The sequence below is a fragment of the Eretmochelys imbricata genome, chromosome 1 (genome assembly GCF_965152235.1).
Source record: "Eretmochelys imbricata isolate rEreImb1 chromosome 1, rEreImb1.hap1, whole genome shotgun sequence".
Taxonomy (NCBI): domain Eukaryota; kingdom Metazoa; phylum Chordata; order Testudines; family Cheloniidae; genus Eretmochelys; species Eretmochelys imbricata.
The window spans coordinates 260316704-260336932 of record NC_135572.1 but is presented as its reverse complement, the minus strand read 5'-3'; the positions used below and the strand labels follow the sequence as shown (position 1 = coordinate 260336932).

General features: G+C 43.2%; 1 protein-coding gene across 2 annotated transcripts in view; it reads right to left on the bottom strand.

The window, feature by feature from the left end:
- The window catches only part of CHST11 (carbohydrate sulfotransferase 11), a 231025-nt gene that overhangs the window by 1441 nt on the left and 209355 nt on the right, over nt 1-20229 (bottom strand). The window lies entirely within an intron of this gene.

Sequence of the window (20229 nt, the reverse complement as noted above, 5' to 3'; positions counted from 1 at the left end):
AGTCACTAAGTGGTATCTCGAGGAGCAGGAAGAGAATTCTAACTATAACTTCCCGCCTATTGATTTGTGTTTAGTAGAGAGTGGTGAAGAGTATGCAGCCTTTTAACACACTAGTACTGCGAACACGTTATCCTTTATTATTTTGTTAAGTTTCTTAATTTTTTAACTGTTGTGGGCAGAGTTTTGTTGTGGGTTGTTGATGGGGCTAGCTGCTATTGTCAATTAACTTATGTCATACACATAGAATGCTATTAGGTGCCTTTCTGGCATATTTAGAAGGAATATCCATCTGAAGATTTCATAGAGCTTTACAAATCCTAATTAACTGAGCCTCCCAATGCCCTCCCCTCCCCGCGCTGTACTGTAGTTAAGTATTAATATCTCTATTTTACAGATGGGAGAAATACGAGACACTTGGGTTAAGCACTGAAATCTCACCCAGCTCACAGGTGCCTAACTCCATTGACAGTCGGCACCTAATTCCCGTAGGTGCTTTAGAAAATCCCGCTCAGTGACATTAATGCTTTAGGGTATGTCTACATGGCAGTCAGGAGGTGTAACTGCAGCAGGCATTGACATACCCAAGCTAACTTGAATAATAGCGGTAGTAAAGCCATGGCAGAACAAGTGGCTGCACAGGCTAGCCCACCTGCCCACAACACAGGGCACAGGCTTGAGTGGCCACTGTCTGTGCATGTCTACGCATGCTGGAATCACAGCTCCCGATTGCAGTGTAGACATACTCTTAGTTCAACTAAACCAGTGCTAGTTTGGATCTATGTCAGTTTAACTAAATTGATGTAGCTGGTGCAATTCTCTTTAGGTTGGTTTAGGAGTGGGGCCTTTTTTTTTTTTTTTCTTTGCAGTTTAGTTCCTAGTCAATTTTATTATAGGTTGAACTAGGTTTGCTTTATCTGATCACCCTTACAGGTTAAAAATCACACCTTTCATTTAAACGGGTGCTGCTCTGCATAGTACAGCAGTGTTATCAATTCTTGCGACTTCACTATAACTTTTACAAACTTTGGTACTTATATTGACACCCTGGTTCCTGGCGTTATGCGTGAGATTCTCAGCTTTCATTAAAAACATATCTAGCCTTCATGGTCGGGGAGAAAAGGTTGAAAATGTGACCCAAATGCAACCTAAAGGTTAAAAAAAAAAATAATCAGAAGGCCAATAACTTGACTTTTGGCTGAATCATGAGAATATCTTTAACATTGAATATTTGGGGGTGGTGATACTGTTGTATACAAGGCCTAGCTGGTGAAACTCTCCCCAGTGCAGAAGGCCAGCACAAAGGACATAGTTAGGCTTCAGTGGTGCATAAGCTAAGTGGTGAATGGGCCTTATGCTAGCTCTCTGCAAAGGGGAGAATTTCCCTCCCTCTCAATTGCTGCAGGTTGGAGAGGAAACTGTCACAATCGGGACTGGAGCTCTGATTTGGTACGTCCCAAACTTTTTGCATTTAAGGCCCAGTTGAGCAAAGCATTCACATATTTGCTTAAGTCCCATTTAAGGTAGACAGACTCCTAAATAGAAGAACTATTTAAAAGTCCAACTAAACCTCCTGTTTTTGAAAAACTTGACCCACACTGTTAATGTGAGAAGGTCTGGCTCAATGTCCCTGGTTAAGCATGTGCTTAAGGGCTTTGTTGAACAGGAATGGATTTAAGCATCAGGGCCTAACTTTGGCACAAGTATATTTAGCCTCTGCAAATGTAAATACATAAGGAGAGAGAAAATTACTGCTTTTTGCTAGAAAGACCATCCTAGCTACTGCAGGACAAGGTAACTTTCTCAGAGTTTATCATGTCATTTGGGTGACCCTACACTGCAATTCCAGTTGATAGGACATTATTACATTTACACAGTGAATTTCACCCTGAAGGATCCCCAAGCACCACTGAAATGCTGTCACCTTTGCAACATGGGTGGTGGCAACAACAGGCATACGGCATGCTCCACAACAATGGGGAAAGGAGGGGCAACCTCCTCAGGCGACCCACGTGTTTCAAAAATAGGAGGTATGGATGGGCTTCTAAATCCCTATTTGGGCACCTTAAGTGGCCTGTTTTCCCCCCCAAGTGCTGAGCCACTGAGATTAGTGGGACCTGCTGGGTTCTTGCCGCTTTTGAAAAGCGGACCGCTCATTTAGTTGACTAAATTGCGATTTAGGAGCCTAACCTCCTACTTCTGCAAGGCTTGGCCCTGATTAATATGTCAATGTTTGAACATTTAAGTGCAGTTGGTGATCCACTTACAGAGTACTATGGAATCTTTAGCGTCTATGGAGAGGAGACAAGCTGGTTTTGTGATTCATTTAAAATATTAATGATCAAGCAAACAACTATTTAAATATTTCAATTGTTTTATTACAGGAAAAAATCCCGGCTTTGCAAAAAATTACAGAACTAGGTAGGAGACTGTTGTTCTAATCCTAGCCCTCCTAATCCACTGTGTGACTTGGGCAAGTCACTTCACTTCACTTCTCTGCACCTGTTTCTTCTCCTACCCTTTGTATTATCTGTTCAGATTTTCAGATGTCAGCCAGAGACTGTTCCTGGCCCCTGCCCTGTGTGTCTGGACAGTGCCTAGCACAATGGGTCTCTGATATTCATTGGGGTCACCAGGTATTACTGTAATACAAATAAAATGAAAACCAGCCATTCTACCTTCTTTGCCTCTTTCCCAGAGTTTTAATCCATACACAATGGCCTAACACAAGCAGTGTAGACAATCTGGATCATCTCCTGTGTGTGGCATTCCTCTGAATGTTGGCCAGGCGCATTTAAAGGGCAGTTTGATGTTACAGTCCTGGAGATGGGAAGAACAATCTACAGTTGGCTTCCCATGTCCTATGGAAGTCGACTAGCAGGGAATTTGTACGTAGGATGTCTAAATGCTGTTGTCCAGGATCACACTGCTGTTTGAAGAAAATGTCTTTTCTGAGGGTAGGGGGGAAAGAAATGAGAAATTCAACAGTTGAAATTGGTATTCTCTTCACAAAGCTACAGGAGCAACATTAAATTAACTGGAGTTACACAAGGGATTAATTTTGCCCATGGTACAGAACAAAACACTGCTCTTCATATGGGTAGAAACACCCCTGTTTTAGTTAATGGCAAAATTGACTTCCGTTGACAGCAGTAGGAGCAGGATAGGGCCCAGTACCTTATTTTACTTCCAGATTCAGAACAACTTCTAAAGTTTGCAATATTCTAATATGTGTGTTTTCTTGTGGCTCTGTTTTTGGACTATATAGAGGAATTACTGGGAGATGTTCCATGGCCTGTGTTATATAGGAAATCAGTGAAGATGATGTAGTGGTCTCTTCTGGCCTTAAAATTTATGAATGAATCTTTGCAGTGCTATACTTTGTACTTCCCCTTCCATATAATTAGTCCTAGAGTTTCTCCTCTCAGGGCATATGCACATTACCATTAATGGGAATTTCATCTATCCAGGCAAAAGAGAATAATGTCCCATTTTGGTTTGCAACTAAACTGGGTTGCCCACCATTGAATTCACTCTTTAAAGGGCACATTCCAAATTGGTGCTTATTGTGCCTTTTGCTCTTTCAATATGAAGAAACTACCTGGGCACAGTTAGGTCCCAATTACCACATAGACTAAAAAGACACAAATATGTCAGGCCTAGCTACATATATACCACTGCTCTGGGTCTGGCGGCTTCTAAACCACAGAATACAATGAGCACCACTAGAGGGCTCACTAACTATTTAAAAACCCACTCTATTTAAGAAAAAGAAAAGGAGGACTTGTGGCATCTTAGAGACTAACAAATTTATTTGAGCATAAGCTTTTGTGAGCTACAGCTCACTTCATCGGGTGCATTCCGTGGAAAATGATGAAGTGAGCTGTAGCTCACGAAAGCTTATGCTCAAATAAATTGGTTAGTCTGTATTTGCAAAAAGAAGAGGACTACTTGTGCCACCTTAGAGACTAACACGGCTGCTACTCTGAAACCACTCTATTTAGTATACACTCTACAGCACTTGAACTATTCAGCCATCCCCAGAGCATGGAAGACAATCAACACCAAGCAGGAGACCTGTGACTGGGAGCTTCACTCTAGACTTTTGCCTATTGGGTCAGATTTCTTGAAGAGCGCACTAACTTCACTGCTGTTGCAAGGTGGTGTAACTGCGGTGAAATCAATAGTTGTGCTACCTTTCATAGATATTAAGGTCAGAAGGGACCATTATGATCATCTAGTCTGACCTCCTGCACAATGCAGGCCACAGAATCTCACCCACCCACTCCTGCGATAAACCTCTCACCTATGTCTGAGCTATTGAAGTCCTCAAACCATGGTTTAAAGACTTCAAGGAGCAGAGAATCCCCCAGCAAGTGACCCATGCCCCATGCTACAGAGGAAGGCGAAAAACCTCCAGGGCCCCTTCTGTCTGCCCTGGAGGAAAATTCCTTCCCAACCCCAAATATGGTGATCAACTGAACCCTGAGCATATCAGCAAGATTCACCAGCCAGATACCGAAGAAAGAATTCTCTGTAGTAACTCAGATCCCACCCCATCTAACATCCCATCACCGGCCATTGGGCCTATTTAACAAGAATGTTTAAAGATCAATTAATTGCCAAAATCATGTTATCCCATCATACCATCTCCGTAAACCTATCGAGTTTAATCTTGAAGCCAGATAGGTCTTTTGCCCCCACTGCTTCCCTTGGAAGGCTATTCCAGAACTTCAGTCCTCTGATGGTTAGAAACATTCATCTAATTTCAAGTCTAAATTTCCCTATGGCCAGTTTATATCCATTTGTTCTTGTGTCCACATTGGTACTGAGCTTAAATAATTCCTCTCCCTCTCCGGTATTTATCCCTCTGATTTATTTATAGAGAACAATCATATCTCCCCTCAACCTTCTTTTGGTTAGGCTAAACAAGCCAAGCTCCTTGAGTCTCCTTTCATAAGACAGGTTTTCCATTCCTCGGATCATCCTAGTAGCCCTTCTCTGTACCTGTTCCAGTTTGAATTCATCCTTCTTAAACATGGGAGACCAAAACTGCACACATTATTCCAGATGAGGTCTCACCAGTGCCTTGTATAACAGTACTAAAACCTCCTTATCTCTACTGGAAATACCTCACTTGATGCATCCCAAGACCACATTAGCGTTTTTCATGGCCATATCACATTGGCAGGTCATAGTCATTCTGTGATCAACCAATACTCCAAAGTCCTTCTCCTCCTCCCTTACTTCTAATTGATGCGTCCCCAGCTTCTAACTAAAATTCTTGTTATTAATCCCTAAATGCATGACCTTACACTTCTCACTATTAAATTTCATCTTATTACTATTAGTCCAGTTTACAAGGTCATCCAGATCTTCCTGTATGATACCCCGGTCTCTCTAAATTGGCAATACCTCCCAGCTTAGTATCATCCGCAAACTTTATTAGCACACTCCCATTTTTTGTGCCAAGGTCAGTAATAAAAAGATTAAATAAGATTGGTCCCAAAATTGATCCCTGAGGAACTCCCTGAGGTAACCTCCCTCCAGCCTGACAGTTCACCTTTCAGTATGACCTGCTGTAGTCTCCCTGTTAACCAATTCCTTATCCATCTTTCAATATTCATATTGATCTCCATCTTTTCCAATTTAACTAATAATTCCCCCTGTGGCACGGTATCAAATGCCTTACTGAAATCTAGGTAAATTAGATCCACTGCGTTTCCTTTGTCTAAAAAATCTGTTACTTTCTCAAAGAAGGAGATCAGGTTGGTTTGGCACAATCTATCTTTTGTAAAACCATGTTGTATTTTGACCCATTTACCATTGACCTCAATATCCTTAACTACTTTCTCCTTCAAAAATTTTTTCCAAGACCTTGCATACTACAGATATCAAACTAACAGGCCTGTAGTTACCCGGATTACTTTTTTTCCCTTTCTTAAAAATAGGAACTATGTTAGCAATTCTCCAATCGTTCTGTACAATCCCTGAGTTTACAGATTTATTAAAAATTCTTGCTAATGGGCTTGCAATTTCATGTGCCAATTCCTTTAATATTCTTGGATGACTATTTAATATTCTTGGGCCCCCCGATTTAGTCCCATTAAGCTGTTTGAGTTTCACTTCTACCTCAGATATGGTAATATCTACCTCCATATCCTCATTCCCGTTTGTCATGCAACCATTATCCCCTAAGATCCTCATTAGCCTTATTAAAGACTGAGGCAAAGTGAAGCAGGTGCATTGTTCTTGGCATTTATAGGCAGGTTCGCTCCCCACTAGTAAAGCAAATGCTCTTCGATGGCTGACCCGCATATCAAATGAATCTTAGGAAGCAGCTGTCGTCTTCTCTATCCACAGGAAGAGCACACTGCTGGTATTCACCTAGTGATAAGAGGTGATTATAGGTCTCAAACTGAAGTGGAGGGAGACATCAAAGGACTCTCACGGTGCAGCCCAGAGGTCAGTTAAGGTAACGCAGCCACTGACTGAATTCATAGGGTGATACCAAGCAGTCTCCTGCCAAATTGACCTATACCCCAGGACTTATTAAAATTGCATGTATATTATCCTAAGTGTGCCCTGACTCTTATTTTAAAATAAGTATATTAAATATTAACTCTGAAGTTTCTTGTGCTGTGGCCCAGAACCAGCATTTCATTCTATATTCTGTGCAGGGACAAAGTCACTTATTGACTTCATTGGCTCAACGTGGAAAAGAGACGCAAATCTGCTGCTGATTCTGAAACTGCATCTTCTTAACTTAGGGATGAATTTGATCTTGCAGGTTTGTTTTTTCTAAAGCTGCACAGTTAGTCTCCTTTAAAGACATGCCTGTGATTCTAAGTTTAGCTATGTCAGTGCAAAGCAAAGGAAAATATACCCAGAGGCTATTTGAACAATTTACTCTGGGTGCTGAAATAACAAGTGGAATTGGATCTCACTCATGGATTGGGTGAGAGGCAAATCAAACAGCTAGTACGTGCTCATACTTCCCACTGAAGTCATTATATGCTGGGCTTCAGTAGCAGTTATGGAAATGTAACTGAAAGGATAACGTGGACCCTGTTCTTAGGTTTGGATAAATTCACTGCTAGAGTTAATTAATTGCAGCCTTGATTGAGGAAAGTACTTAAGCAAACACTTAAATCCATCCTTGGTTAGGATAGCACTTTAAGCATGTGTTTAAGTCCCACTGAAGTCAAGAGTGGGGATGGGGGGGGGTCAGCAGGAGAGGAAGACCAACACATGTTTTAGTTTATTCACTAAGTTAGGCCTTGATTCAGGAAAGTGCTTACAGTTTTTGAAGACATGCTAAAATGCATTTGTTTTACCCTAATGAGACTGACCCTCAGTCACAGTTTCTTTCCTGTTGGCGTGGTAACCTTTAAGACAGATAAAAGACCATATAAAAACGGAAAAGTTTCTCACTCTCCTGACGTGGCATCAGGGTGAAGCAGGACAACACACCACAAATAGTTTCTTCAGCTCTCAATCTCAGGTCCAGCAGCAACAAACAATTAGCCAACAGTCTGATACCAGAAATAGCTACTAATAGAGGTGCTGGCCTCATTTAGACCTCAGATGAAATACAAAGGAAAAGAGACCTGTTTGTTTTTTTAAGGGTTCTGCTCACCTGGGGATGTGTGTGTGTGTGTGTGTAACATAGATGGATCCTTTAATGTTTTGAGGGTTAACAAATCAGCTGCTTTCCATGCTATTGACTTCTGTAGAAACTGTCAGGTAGGGTACCTGTGCTGAATATTAGTTTTAGTTATCTTTAAGTGACATTAGATGGAATACCTAAAGCATGGCTAAATTCAAAGAAAAGAGAAACTGTGTGTTATTGCTAAGCTCATCCCGTGCCTTGCAATGTCAGGGCCTGATCCAGGGAGGGGCTGAGCTTCTCTTGCGAGTTGCTGATCATCATCCATTATTTTTCTTCAGGACACTCAGCTCTTTGCTGGATCATGCCTATAGCTAGGCATGTGTCATGGTTTTGTGCTGTTTCTCTGCAGGGGCTTATGCTACTGGGACCTGCATTTGCTGACAAATTGACAGCCATCAACCTTCAACACAGAGAACTACAGATTTATTGCTAGAGGATAAATTACAGTAATGAGCTGGGAGGTATTTTCTTCTGGCTACATAAGCACAGCAGGGTGAGCTAATCCTTGAGGGCCTTTCCTGGCTTCGTGGTCAAGCAGCATCTTCAGAATCTGACCTGCTAATTGAAAACATTTCCTTAAGTAGTGTGTTATACTTCAGGCTTTATGGGTATTTGGCTTGTTCCAGTTCATTTAGATATCTGCACTTAAGGCATTTCTCTAATGGGGGAGTGAGGAAATACCCGTATGTCACTAAAAAGAAAGAGATTTTCCTCAAATACCTCAGCATTGGTTAACCTCCCAATTTGCCCTTCACAAAAGAATATCTGTTGTAGTGAAGACTTTACGTTATTTTGGACCAGAAATGTGTACTGTAGGTCAATAATTTAGAACTGTGCCTTGAAATAAATTTAGCTGGGGGTTTGATTTTAAAGGTAACCCAATAGATTTGGAGATATTGTCAGAACTCTGCTTTATTTAGTCCCATGACAAATCTGTAAATATTAGACACTTAAAATCCATCTTTTGTAGCTAGACTACTAAGGTTTAGCTCTACTAAAGTCAAGGTTGAATTTGGCTGCAGCCTGAGTCTCTACAACAGGGTGGGCAAACTATGACCTGGGGGCTACACCCGGTCCTCCAGACGTTTTAATCTGGCCCTCGAGTTTCCGCTGGGGTCAGTGGCTTGCCCAACTCCGTGCAGCTCCCAGAAGCAGCAGCATGTCCCCCTCTCCAGCACCTACACGTAGGGGGACATGCTACACGTACCCACCCCAAGTGCTTCCCCCGCAGCTCCCATTGGCCAGGAACCGTGGCCAATGGGAGCTTCAGGGGCAGTACCTGCGGACAGGGCAGCGCACAGAGCTGCTTGGCTGCGCCTCCGCATAGGAGCTGGAGAGGGAACATGCTGCAGCTTCTGGGAGCTGCTTGAGGTAAGCGCTACCCGGAGCCTACCCCCCTGACTCTCTCCTGTGCCCCAACCCCCTGCCCTAGCCCTGATCTCCCTCCCATCCTCTGAACCCCTCGGTCCCAGCCTGGAGCACCCTCCCATAACCTGAACTCCTCATTTCTGGCCCCACCCCAGAGCCCGCGCCCCCCAGCCAGAGTCCTCACCCTCTTCCGCACCCCAACCCCTAATTTTGTGACCATTCATGACATGCTATACAATTTCCATACCCAGATGAGGCCCTTGGGCCAGAAAGTTTTCCCACCCCTGCTTTAAATACAACTTGGAAATAAGCATTCTGGCAGTATCCTAGACTGGCAACAACAGAGAACAATGGCGACAAAGGTGCGGTTAAAATAATCAATTTAAATACAGTATTTTTGGAGGACAGACGGGAGCCTCAGGAAGGACAAAGATCATGAACCCAGGATAATTTGAAGAGGAATATTAGTGCTGCAGCATTTCTTGGGACCTAACATACAGAAGGGAAACTTGGTGTCTCAGGTTGCATGTACTAAAAGCATGTTGTATAATATTTTCAGTGTTATAAAGTGGCTGGTAGAAAGGAAAAGAATTTAATTTGGCAGATTTCCAATTCATTGTCTCATAAAACAGTAGTGAAACCAAGGCAACCAAAGGCTAAACCCTTAGTGTAAACTGGTGTCGCTCTGTTGTAGGCAGTGGAGCTACACGCATTTATACCAACTGGAGATCTGGCTCCAAAAGTCTAACAATCATGTGACTTTGATCTGGTCCTTCTATGACAAAAAAAGACAGTATGTTTGATGAATTTGTCCACTTTTGGCTCATACCATCATAAATCACTGTTCATATTAAAAACTAAAAGTTCCTACCATTTACGAATTTAATTTAAAATGAAAAACCTTCCTGCTGTCTCACCTGCATTGCTCGAGGTCACCATACACTTTCAGTATCTGTTATGACACTGCTAACACATTGCTGATTTCCATAAAAAGGAAGAGGTTCTCAATGCGGTAACTGGAAAGAATCAAGGGGAATGCAGTTACGTTGCAATCTGCCTAGATTCATCCAAAGCTGTTCGCAGCAAGGGCTTGAGAGTTCCCATCATTTCACTTTGGGGAATATCCCCAGTAGCCACTGTATATTGCCCCCCTGATGGTATGACTGCCACATTGTTTCAGACATGCTGTGGACATCTATCACCAGTTCATGTCTATGGTACACTGCAATATGAGGAGTATGAGCATCCTGATACAGGAGTCAAATCCAGGACCTAATGGGTGAGTTAAAACAGACCTTTCAGTTTGATCTTGTAAACCCCCTGTGTGCAGAACTCTCACTAAGGTCTATGGTAATTTGACAGGTGGAGGGCTTGCAGAATTGGGCCTTGAGTCATTAGACACTGATCTACAAAAGCCACAAGCTTTTGAGCAGCTGACTTAATTTGCCTTGCAGCCCTCCCACTTATCTCTTAAATAACTATGAGTTATTATAAATTAATGTACAAAGCACTGATAAGTTCTTTGGGCTTGGGCTGACATGTTTTAAGATAACTACAGAGAAGAAAGGATGTGCTAGGACACCAAGCAGAGGGAGTAACCTGAAGTTTTGTTCTATGTTGTTAGCTCCCTACTGTAGCCTTTCTGAAAGAAAAGTGTCTTGAGAGTCTTGAATGAGGACTGGGAGGGGGCGAGGGAAAGTGGGTGTGGGTGAGCATTTCATATATAGCAACACCAAAAGCCCAAAATCCTGCTTTTTCACCTTCCTACTTAGGTAGCAAAAGAACAGTGTGACTCCACACGTTTAAAAAAATCTCCTATTAAAATGCTATCAGCCATTTATAAACTTAAAGACAATAGGACTTTCCAGCAAATATTTCTGCAGTAGAATCTACTTGCACAGCAATATCATTTACTAGGTTAGAGAGAAAAGTGGGCTTCCTCTACCTCTTTCTAACTTTTTGTTTTCTTCTGATTAAAGACAAATATCAGAGGTTCCGACCCAAAGCAGAGTTGGGGTTTCTCACACCTCTCAGGATGAGCCCCAAAGAGAGAGCAAGACAGGATAATGACAATATGCAATGAAGAGGGGTTGTAAATGAAATGAAAATTTCCCTCCAAGCCATCTCAGTTCCTGTGCACAAAGAGAAACCCACTGGCAGTAGTAAGCAGCAAACAACTCCACCGCAAGCTTCCTTAAGTAGCAGCTCTGATTGGCACAATGCTGTTGCAACTGCTTTCCTTCAGTGCCCCTTCCCATTAATGCCAGCACGAGACAGCAACAATGCCAAAAATACACAAGGTACCATTTTAATGCTCTGCAAATTTGACCACCAGGCACTTTCTGAAAAAGGCTGCATCTCCCTGGGTCTAAGCACAACAGGAAAACAATTGTCACACAAATTCCCAAATAACCATGTGAGAACTAATTCAGCGAGTTCCTTGTTACATTTTTAAGCCCCTTAAATTGCCACATAAAGCCTTCTGACATTAAAATCTATGGGAAATTTTAAAAATAATTCATATGAACTGTATAACATCTTGTTACCTTCCTGTCTGTCTGAGTTTTGTCTCACCTGATAACTGATATAATAGTTCATCTATTTTTAGGGCAGGGTGCAAAATTTTAATTTACAGTAAAATCAACAGATTTTTCCTTTTAAACTAGTTTAGGGTGTGTTTTTTTTTTTTTAAAAAAAACCTACTCGCTCCTTTCTATTTTTTCAAAGTTCTCACTCTTAGCTCATTTCCTTGGGAAAAGCTTACGGGGTGGGAAGGCACTCTTACGGTTTGCTTTCTGTTTGCTCCTGAATTGTCAGGCTGCAGCCTATGGCTGCTTGCCTTGCATTATGCTCCTTTCATGGATTCTGAACACTTGCCAGATTCTATTTTTTCCCCTCCACTGATCTGGTTAAAACGCTGACTCCCCTTTTGCTGCTTTCGCAGCCTTGTCCTGCTCCGCCGGCTGCCTGAAGACTCCATCAGGAATGGGAGGCAACAGAGCTCCAGCAATAAGTTTTTCAAATAAGTGCCAGGCTGTAGCTGTCAGGATGTAAACCCTTAAACAGCTAGGTCCTTCCTATCTCCTGGCATATTCCTTTTTACATTGCCTAGCTCCTGCTCACTGGCTCTGTGGGGTCATAGGATTTGGGAATGTTGCCCTCTCCCCATTCCCATGAAAACAGCAGGGCAGGACCCAAAAAGTGGTAGGAGAAGGGGCTAGCTACAATACAATGGCCCAAGAGAGGCACAGTCTGTAGCCAGGGGCAAGTCTAGACACTCAGCTGTGTGTATGGCTGGGGTCAACAGCATGCACTTGATGGAGGTGCACTTGCCTTCTTTATAATGGTGCAGCAAGGTATGCCTGGCATAGCCTCGAAGCTGCCCACCTTGAGCCAGCCTGCCCAGCCCAGGCATAATGGCTTCCATCCCAGATGAACAGCCAGCACCCTTCCCTTCATCCTCTGCGTGGTTCTCTAATGGGAGGGTGGTGCCTGTTGCCGTAAAGTGGTACCATCTGGAGCTTCTCCTTCAACGCAGGTGAGATTAGTATCATGTGGTTTAAACCCGCTGCACTTTCCCCCTACATTATAGCCTTGGAAAGGGACTAGGTTAAGAGATCCTTCAACATGACTATAATTCTATGCGTACGGAATGGGTTTTCTTTTTACTTGCTTGTCATTGTTTTACAAGGGAAACGGCTCTTTTTCTCTTGGTTTAACAAGGAATGCTAGTAACATGGAAAAGAATGAAATTCATACGCGATGGATAGGCTTTGAAAGAGCAGAAGACCATATTTCAGATCATGCCTAAGGACTGAGAGGGCAGGGAGGCTGACCTGCCTTCTCATGCCTGGAGATGGTCCTTCCAGGGCAGGACTGAAACACTTTGGTAGGGCAGGGTGGAGGCTGCACCGGTAAGGTGAGTGAATAGAAAATGTCCTTAGCTAGGGCTAGCAGTATGATACTTTAACCCAGCACTAAATTCACACACTACTTTACAAGATAAAAAGGGCAAACCGTGAAGACGTGGTCCATCTGCTAGCAGAGGCCACACTTTAAATTACTGGCTGCAGCTGGAGGACGTGTGCCTCTGTACCCTCCATGTAGGATTTCCAACCGCTGGATTCACATAAGTAAGGAGCCAGTGGCAACTTCTTCTGGCTCACTTGCACTGTCCCTCTCTGTGCTGCTGAGTGTGGGATCCCTCCTGCCCAGTACACAAGGAGGTGCAGAGGCCCAATGAAACCTCTGTAAGGGTCCCACAGAGTTGCTATGGCACAAAGCACGGTGAATTTCTAGGCGGCGGATTTGCCCTTTGAACACTGATGCTAATACATCTACTGTAAGGTGGCTGACCTAGCAATATAAAATAACAGGGGCATAAAATGCCTCAAGATACCTTTCATGTTTAATTTAAAATGCAAACAGATTTACTGGCAGGATGTTTATCCTTTCTTGTTTAAATTATTGATAGTGGTTTAGACTGGGTGACCCTATTACATTAAAATAAATGCATGAGCTTAGACCAGGAGTTACAATATCTTTCATTGCTAGAAAAAGAAGCCGAATGCATGCTTGTATCGGAGATGCAGCAGTTCCAGACCAAGGGGCTATTGTACAGTTAGTGAATTCTGTGAAGACACAGACTGTTTTAAAGACAGCAGCAGGGCAAGGCATCAATCCTTCCCTTTGCGAGCATTTCACAAATGGGGGTTGAGTCCAGTTGAGCTCTCTGTCGGTCGGACATCTCACGCTGTTGGTCTGGAGACACTTTGGATACTGTTTTGCTCACTTTCCGTTTTTGACTTAGGGCGAGATGAGACTGCTTACTCCCCACACGAAAGGTGGGGAGGGCACCAGGAGACTTCTCTTCATGCAACCAGACAAGAACCAGGCACAACAGCTCTCCAGCATGCCAGGGCTTCTATGCACCACTGTTGCTGCAGGAACTAGCAAACCCAGAAACATGGCTTTCCAGAGAGGCTGCCTTGTCTGCCCCTGGAGACATTGTACCGCAGGGCGGCACAAGCTTCCAGGAGTTCTAGCTAGGGAGGTGTGACTCTCTACCCCCAGTTCCCTTTGAGCCCTTAAAATATGGCTCCACATTCAAGAGAGACCAAGATGATGGCATTGGAAGGTTTCACCCATTGTCATGTCTCAATGTTTTCAAGAGCAAATATTCTCAGGTGACAAGTAGAAATAGCTAACCCCTACCCCTGACTTCCAGCCCTGCAAACTCCAGCTGGAGCTCTAAAAGTCACAGCTTGTTAGTTTTTCCATTTCATGCATTCTCACCAGCAAGAAGGGTTGTGCAGGCCAGATCCACCTCCTCTCAGCACTCCCAATGATTTGTTCATTTAAAAAACAAAAACAACCGTCCCCAAACCCCTTGTTTTCCTAGCTAACGTGAAATGTGTGCCGCATGTTCGGAATAGAAGAGCCTGCCCGCATTCCAAAGCTACAATGATACAAGTGTGGGAGCTTCACAGTATATGGACTCTGGTTTTTATTCATTTTTCTCTTTTCCCTCTCACTCTTTTCTTCACCCATCATCTTTTTGCCTTCACAAATAAAGCAGAAACACTGTATTGGTCCAAAGCACTTCCTCTCACATTAGCAATCCCACCGTGTTTTGGCTGCACTGGAAGAGCCCCAGCACTTCTGTCGGCAGAGGTTGGAGGCGTGCCCGGAGATCATTGGAATTCTATAGGATTTTGATAGTTTAAGGTTTGCATTTATTTTTCATTCTGCCTATTGTCTGCTCTGACTTTTTTCACTGTAGTGTCTCACTAGCTGTTCTCACTCTGGCCTCTGCTGCTCTTTTTTAAAACTTCTCCTGTGCAGAACTCTACCAGTCCTGGGTTCACAGTCCAGTTGAACTTTCAATCCCACAGTTCAAGAAGAAAAAAAGACGCAAACGCTTTCCAAGGAAGGCACAAATATTAAACAGAATGGATAAGAGGCTGCTCCAAAACATACATACTATTTAGAAGATTAAGATAAAGCAACTACCACACACTGCTACTTTAAACCTGATACAGAACATCTGCTCCTGTTTAGCTTTTAATGATTCACAGTCTCTTGCCTGCATCTACAATGAGAAAAGAAACACTTGAGTGGAGCTAAACAGCAGGTTAGTTTATCCCATTGCGAGGAAGAGAGAATCCTTGCCATGCTTAGCTGAGCCGAGATGAGCCACTAAACAGCCAGCCAGGAGACTTAAAGCCCACACATGGAGAAAAGGGATGCCCTTTTTTGCAGCTCAGAGTTGGCTCTTGCTGAATTTTCTTTTGACCCCTGCAGCCTATGGACCTAAATTAGTCTCCTCTTCACTCCACACAAACACTTTAGATGGAATTATTACCTCCCCCGCCACCCCTCATTGATTTTTCTATGCGAGAGTCGATTGTACCAATAATGCTTAAGAACCCAACTATGGGCCTGACCTAAAGCCCACTGAAGTCAATGGGAGTCTCTCCATGAATACAGTGCACCTTGGATCAGGCCCAAGAATGTTAAAATCTGGGCAGACAGTAGGTGTGAACTGCAATATTAGGGTCTGAGGTAGCAGATATATACACACACAATAGGAATAAATCCTAGTTGCAGTTTTAAATTCCAGTAAATAGACCTCTGGCAGGAAGCACAACAGGTGGTGACAGGATGGATTCCTCCTCCTGAAGCTGCATCTGCAGCCACTCTTGCAGACTGAGGGCTGGGATAAAAATAACACTTAGCTTTCATATGGTACTTTTCATCTGGAGACATCAAAGTCCTTGACACTTCCCCTGCTTCCAGATGTGGAAACTGAGCCACAGAACTAAGCCACAGTTCTTGTCAACTGTCTGAAATGGGCCACTCTGATTACCACTTCAAAAGTTATTTTTCCTCCCTTGGTATCCTGCTGTTAATTGAATTGTCTCGTTAGACTGACCTCACACTTGGTAAGGCAACTCACATCTTTTCATGTATTTATACCTGCTCCTGTATTTTCCACTCCATACATCTGATGAAGTGGGCTTTAGCCCACGAAAGCTTATGCCCAAACAAATGTGTTAGTCTCTAAGGTGCCACAAGGACTCCTCGTTGTTTTTGAGCCACAGAGAGGTGCTCTCACACTGCTGCACTCCCCCTCCTCTGCCAGCAGAGCCACACTGCCATAGTGCCACCCAGTCAAGCCCTGCCCCTAGCCTCTCTCTCCACACATGCCCAGCAGCACGGAAGAAGCCCCTACAGAGCACAGGTCTGCCTTGGGCAAGGCATGCTAACCCAGTGTGGCCCGCTCTCCCAACTTGGTTATCTGTCTTGACTCTGGGAGCTGGGACTGTAAGACAAAAACCATGTGTTTTGTGTGAGAATTTCAGCCTTTTTTTTGGGTGAGTTTCTAGCTCTCCTGCTTGATACACCCCAGAGACTGGGTCCTAACTCCTGATTATTGAACTCTTGGGATTGGCAGGACTGGCTGACCACCCGCAGGGGCTCCTCGCATGCTGCGACACACTCTGCACAGAGAAACTGTTCTACCGGTGGGGCTTGTCAGGCCCTCCACAGCAGCAGAGACTGGGGAGTGAGACCCTGGCAGGATTTGCCTTAAAACATTGCCAAGGCTGCTTCCACAGTATGGCCCCAATTCAGGACAGCACTTAAAGCACATGCTTAGAGTGCTGTTGAAATAAGTGGGTTTTAAGCACATGCTGAAATGCTTTCCCGAGTAGGGCTGCTTTAATGAATCAGAATCTGTGGTTGAAATGATGCTAGTTACATTGGGCCTATGATAGATGTGAGCAGGGTTTCAGTGGTCGTAGACAAGGGGCCAAAAGTTATTGCTTGGATGCACATCCTACCTTCATTGTCACTTGTTCATTTCTCACCACAGCTCTTGAGAACTCACCTCTGGGTTTAATTGCCAAGCTAAATCAGTGACACTGAAGAACTTAACAGGTCGGCAATTGGCATTATCTGTCTGTTAAAATGTACAGCGCCTATTCTAGCAGTACATATACCTGGTTTGATAGATCATAAACTTTCTGAATCACTGAGATCTGAGCAAACCCTTTAGTTCAGTGAAAGTCGTCAGTGCCCAGATGTTTTGCAATGGAAGAAAATCATGGAACCTTGTACGCACGAACAAAGAGCAGCTTCATGTTTGTTTGTTTAAATGTAAGAATTTAAATGAAGATTTAGCGCCTCACTGGAAATCAACCAGTACGTTACAGGGAAAATAACTGGCCCATGCATGTGTACTTACCAGGCTAAATGTAAAAGGTGGTGTTGTTTTCCTGGAAAAGTACTACATGTTTCGTAAGAAGCAGAGACACACAAGAGGGATACAGTTTCTGTGGAATAGTAGGGAGAAACATTGTGCCAAATGCGGCCAGCTTAGAGAACCAGTATTAATTATGAGAAACAAAGCATGTCGGTGGGTGAAGCCAAAATAAAATACTACCAACAGTCCAAATTAACATGCAGGTTTTTACTAATCCAGACACCAACATCTCTAAATGGGTTTAAGGCACGGTATGCATTGTAGGTGAGAAGGCGACAAAGTTATAGTGATCCAATTGCTCCCAGGCAGCCTGTAACTATCTGGCTTTAAATGGCAACTAGCCAAAAATGTCCTTTATGTCACTTTGATGCTGGCACATACCGTGAAATATTCTGAAATGCTGGCCTACTAGACAGGATTTGGTTAACTGATTAAAAAAGCATAGCAGTCCCCTCCAAGGAAGCAGGTGAACAAGAGCCTCAAAGGGCAGATGGATGGATGCATTAGAAAATGAAGGGAAAGAACCATAAAGAACCACAATAAATAACACGTGCAATAAAATATTGCTCCTTTATCTCTGGGCTGAACAGCTTCTTTTGAAAATGCTCATGCTTTTGATGGCAGAGAATGACATCTGTGTGTGACAAGAAAGCAGAAATGCCTGTGATAGATGTGAACTATTAAATAACAGGGAATATTTGGGGAATTAATATTTATGAAATGTAAAAGACTATGGTAAAATAAAAGCTGACACAAACTTATGAAAGGAGGATGATTTCAGTGAAGGCAGATGTAAAACCTGCAGTCTGTCTATTCTGTCAAGAAAGTGATTCCCCTCTCTGAGGTCTCTGCACCAAGCAATGTCAAACGAAGAAGAAAAAAATATATATTATAGGCCTGATCCAAAGTCAACAGAAAGATTCCTTGACTTCAGAGGGCTTTAGCTCCAACCCTATATGAATTTCAGCTTCTAATAGGATTTGGGGGCTAGCACTCTCCCCCATGCCCTCAGACAGATTGTCCACAGCCTGGATGCACAATACCTTTCCATAACGCCACAGATTCAGCTGACAGTAGTGAGCTGTAGCTCACAAAAGCTTATGCTGGCTGTTACTCTGAAACCTGTCAAATAAATGTGTTAGTCTCTAAGGTGCCACAAGTCCTCCTTTTCTTTGTGCGAATACAGACTAACAGGGCTGCTACTCTGAAAGTAGTGAAACAGGTACTTGTCTCAACAGAATGGAATCCTGATGGGTGGTGGGGGACCCTTGATAGTGTGAGAATGGATGCTTTAGAAGTGCTAATAGAATCACTGGGGGATTTTTTCAAAGGCACTCAACTTTCCATGGGAGTTAGGTGCCTAATTGCCCTTTATGCCTTTGAAAATCTCCCCCATAAGAGACGGAAAAAGCCCTGTTTGGTCACCCAGTCCAACTCCCTGCCATACCGCACTGCTCCCTGCACTACTGTACAATCTCTAGCATGCTGATTAGTCTTGTTTTCAAAAGTCCCACTACTTTTCTTGGGAGCTCATTTTACAGCCTAATACATCTCACTGCCAAGAGATTTTTTTCCCCAATATTCATCCTAAATGGGCTCTTTCCTAATTTATTTCCATTAAAGAGCGAGCTCTGTGGATAGAAGTTCTTAAATGCTGGAATGGCTCAGATAAAAAAGGGCTAAATCAAAACCACTGTGAGAGCCTCAGTTCTGAATTTGTTTCCTTGTGGGTGCATTTCTTGGATGTGACTTTAGTTTGAGGCAGGGTTATGTTTAGTTTCTAGACATGGTTTCCTCTTGTTTTGACCCTGCTGAATTGCAGCAGCATAATCATAAGGCTACTGTGAGAGAGCTGTATATATGGATGCTAAGGATCTCAAAACTTCAGCTGATGGATTACATTTCCTCCCTCACAAAACCTCACTGAGAAAAGCTTCTTGATAATGTCGTAGAAAATAGGTTCTCCAGACCCATGGCTCAAGGAACAATGTAAATCACTGTGTTCTCTGCACCAGAGCATAGATTTAGAAGAGTGTTTGATCTTCAAAGGGAAGAATGTGTTTCAGCCAAAGGATCCTGTCAGCACACACACTGGCAGCTGCTGCAGACAGGTTGAAATAGTTTCTTCTCTGCAACCCTTCCTCATGTGAGTAGTCCCTACTCTCACAAGCTGTCCCAGTGACTTCACTTGGACTAGTCTCGTGAGCAAGGGTTGCAGAATCCAGTTCAAAACTGTCTAAGGAACAATGGCATCCTTGTCTTTGTTTTCCTATCAGCTATTGCCCAGATTTCAGCCTATTCTCTAGTGGCGTAGGTGATTGCAATGCTAGTTACGTTTACTGGCTGACCAGCTGGTTTGCCTGGAAATGATCAATCTTTATTGCAATTCAGAATGAGCCCTTAGTCTGGGGACTGAGTCTGCACTTCACCCATCCCCAAATTGAACCAATCCAGTTATAACATGATACAGTTATAAACCTGCTTTGAAAAAAATATGCTTCTTCTCTAAGAAGAAAGACCCCCTCACGCAGCATCTCAGGCTTTTTAATATAAATTCAGAAGGAAAAAAAAATCCACACAGGGACACTAGCAATAACCAGGCGTTGGAGTACCAGGGAACGTGAATAAAACACAGCATTAAGCTGCAGCCATTCTGCTCAACCTCAGAACATAAAGTTTATTGAATGACTCCCAGAAGAGGGGGAAATGTATGTGGCCCTTAGTAATAAAGTCTATAATTAGTTTTTATAGAAAATCCACAAACTGTACTCAACTCCTCACCAAAGTGTTTTTTATTTGTTTTTTGGAGTTGGGTAATGAATGCTTTACACCTCTGCACACTGATAGGTGGACACCGAAATGAACGCTTAAGGCAGGTTTTGTTTCAGCTCACAGGCCTATCCATCTGGTCTAGCAAAGAAGGAGA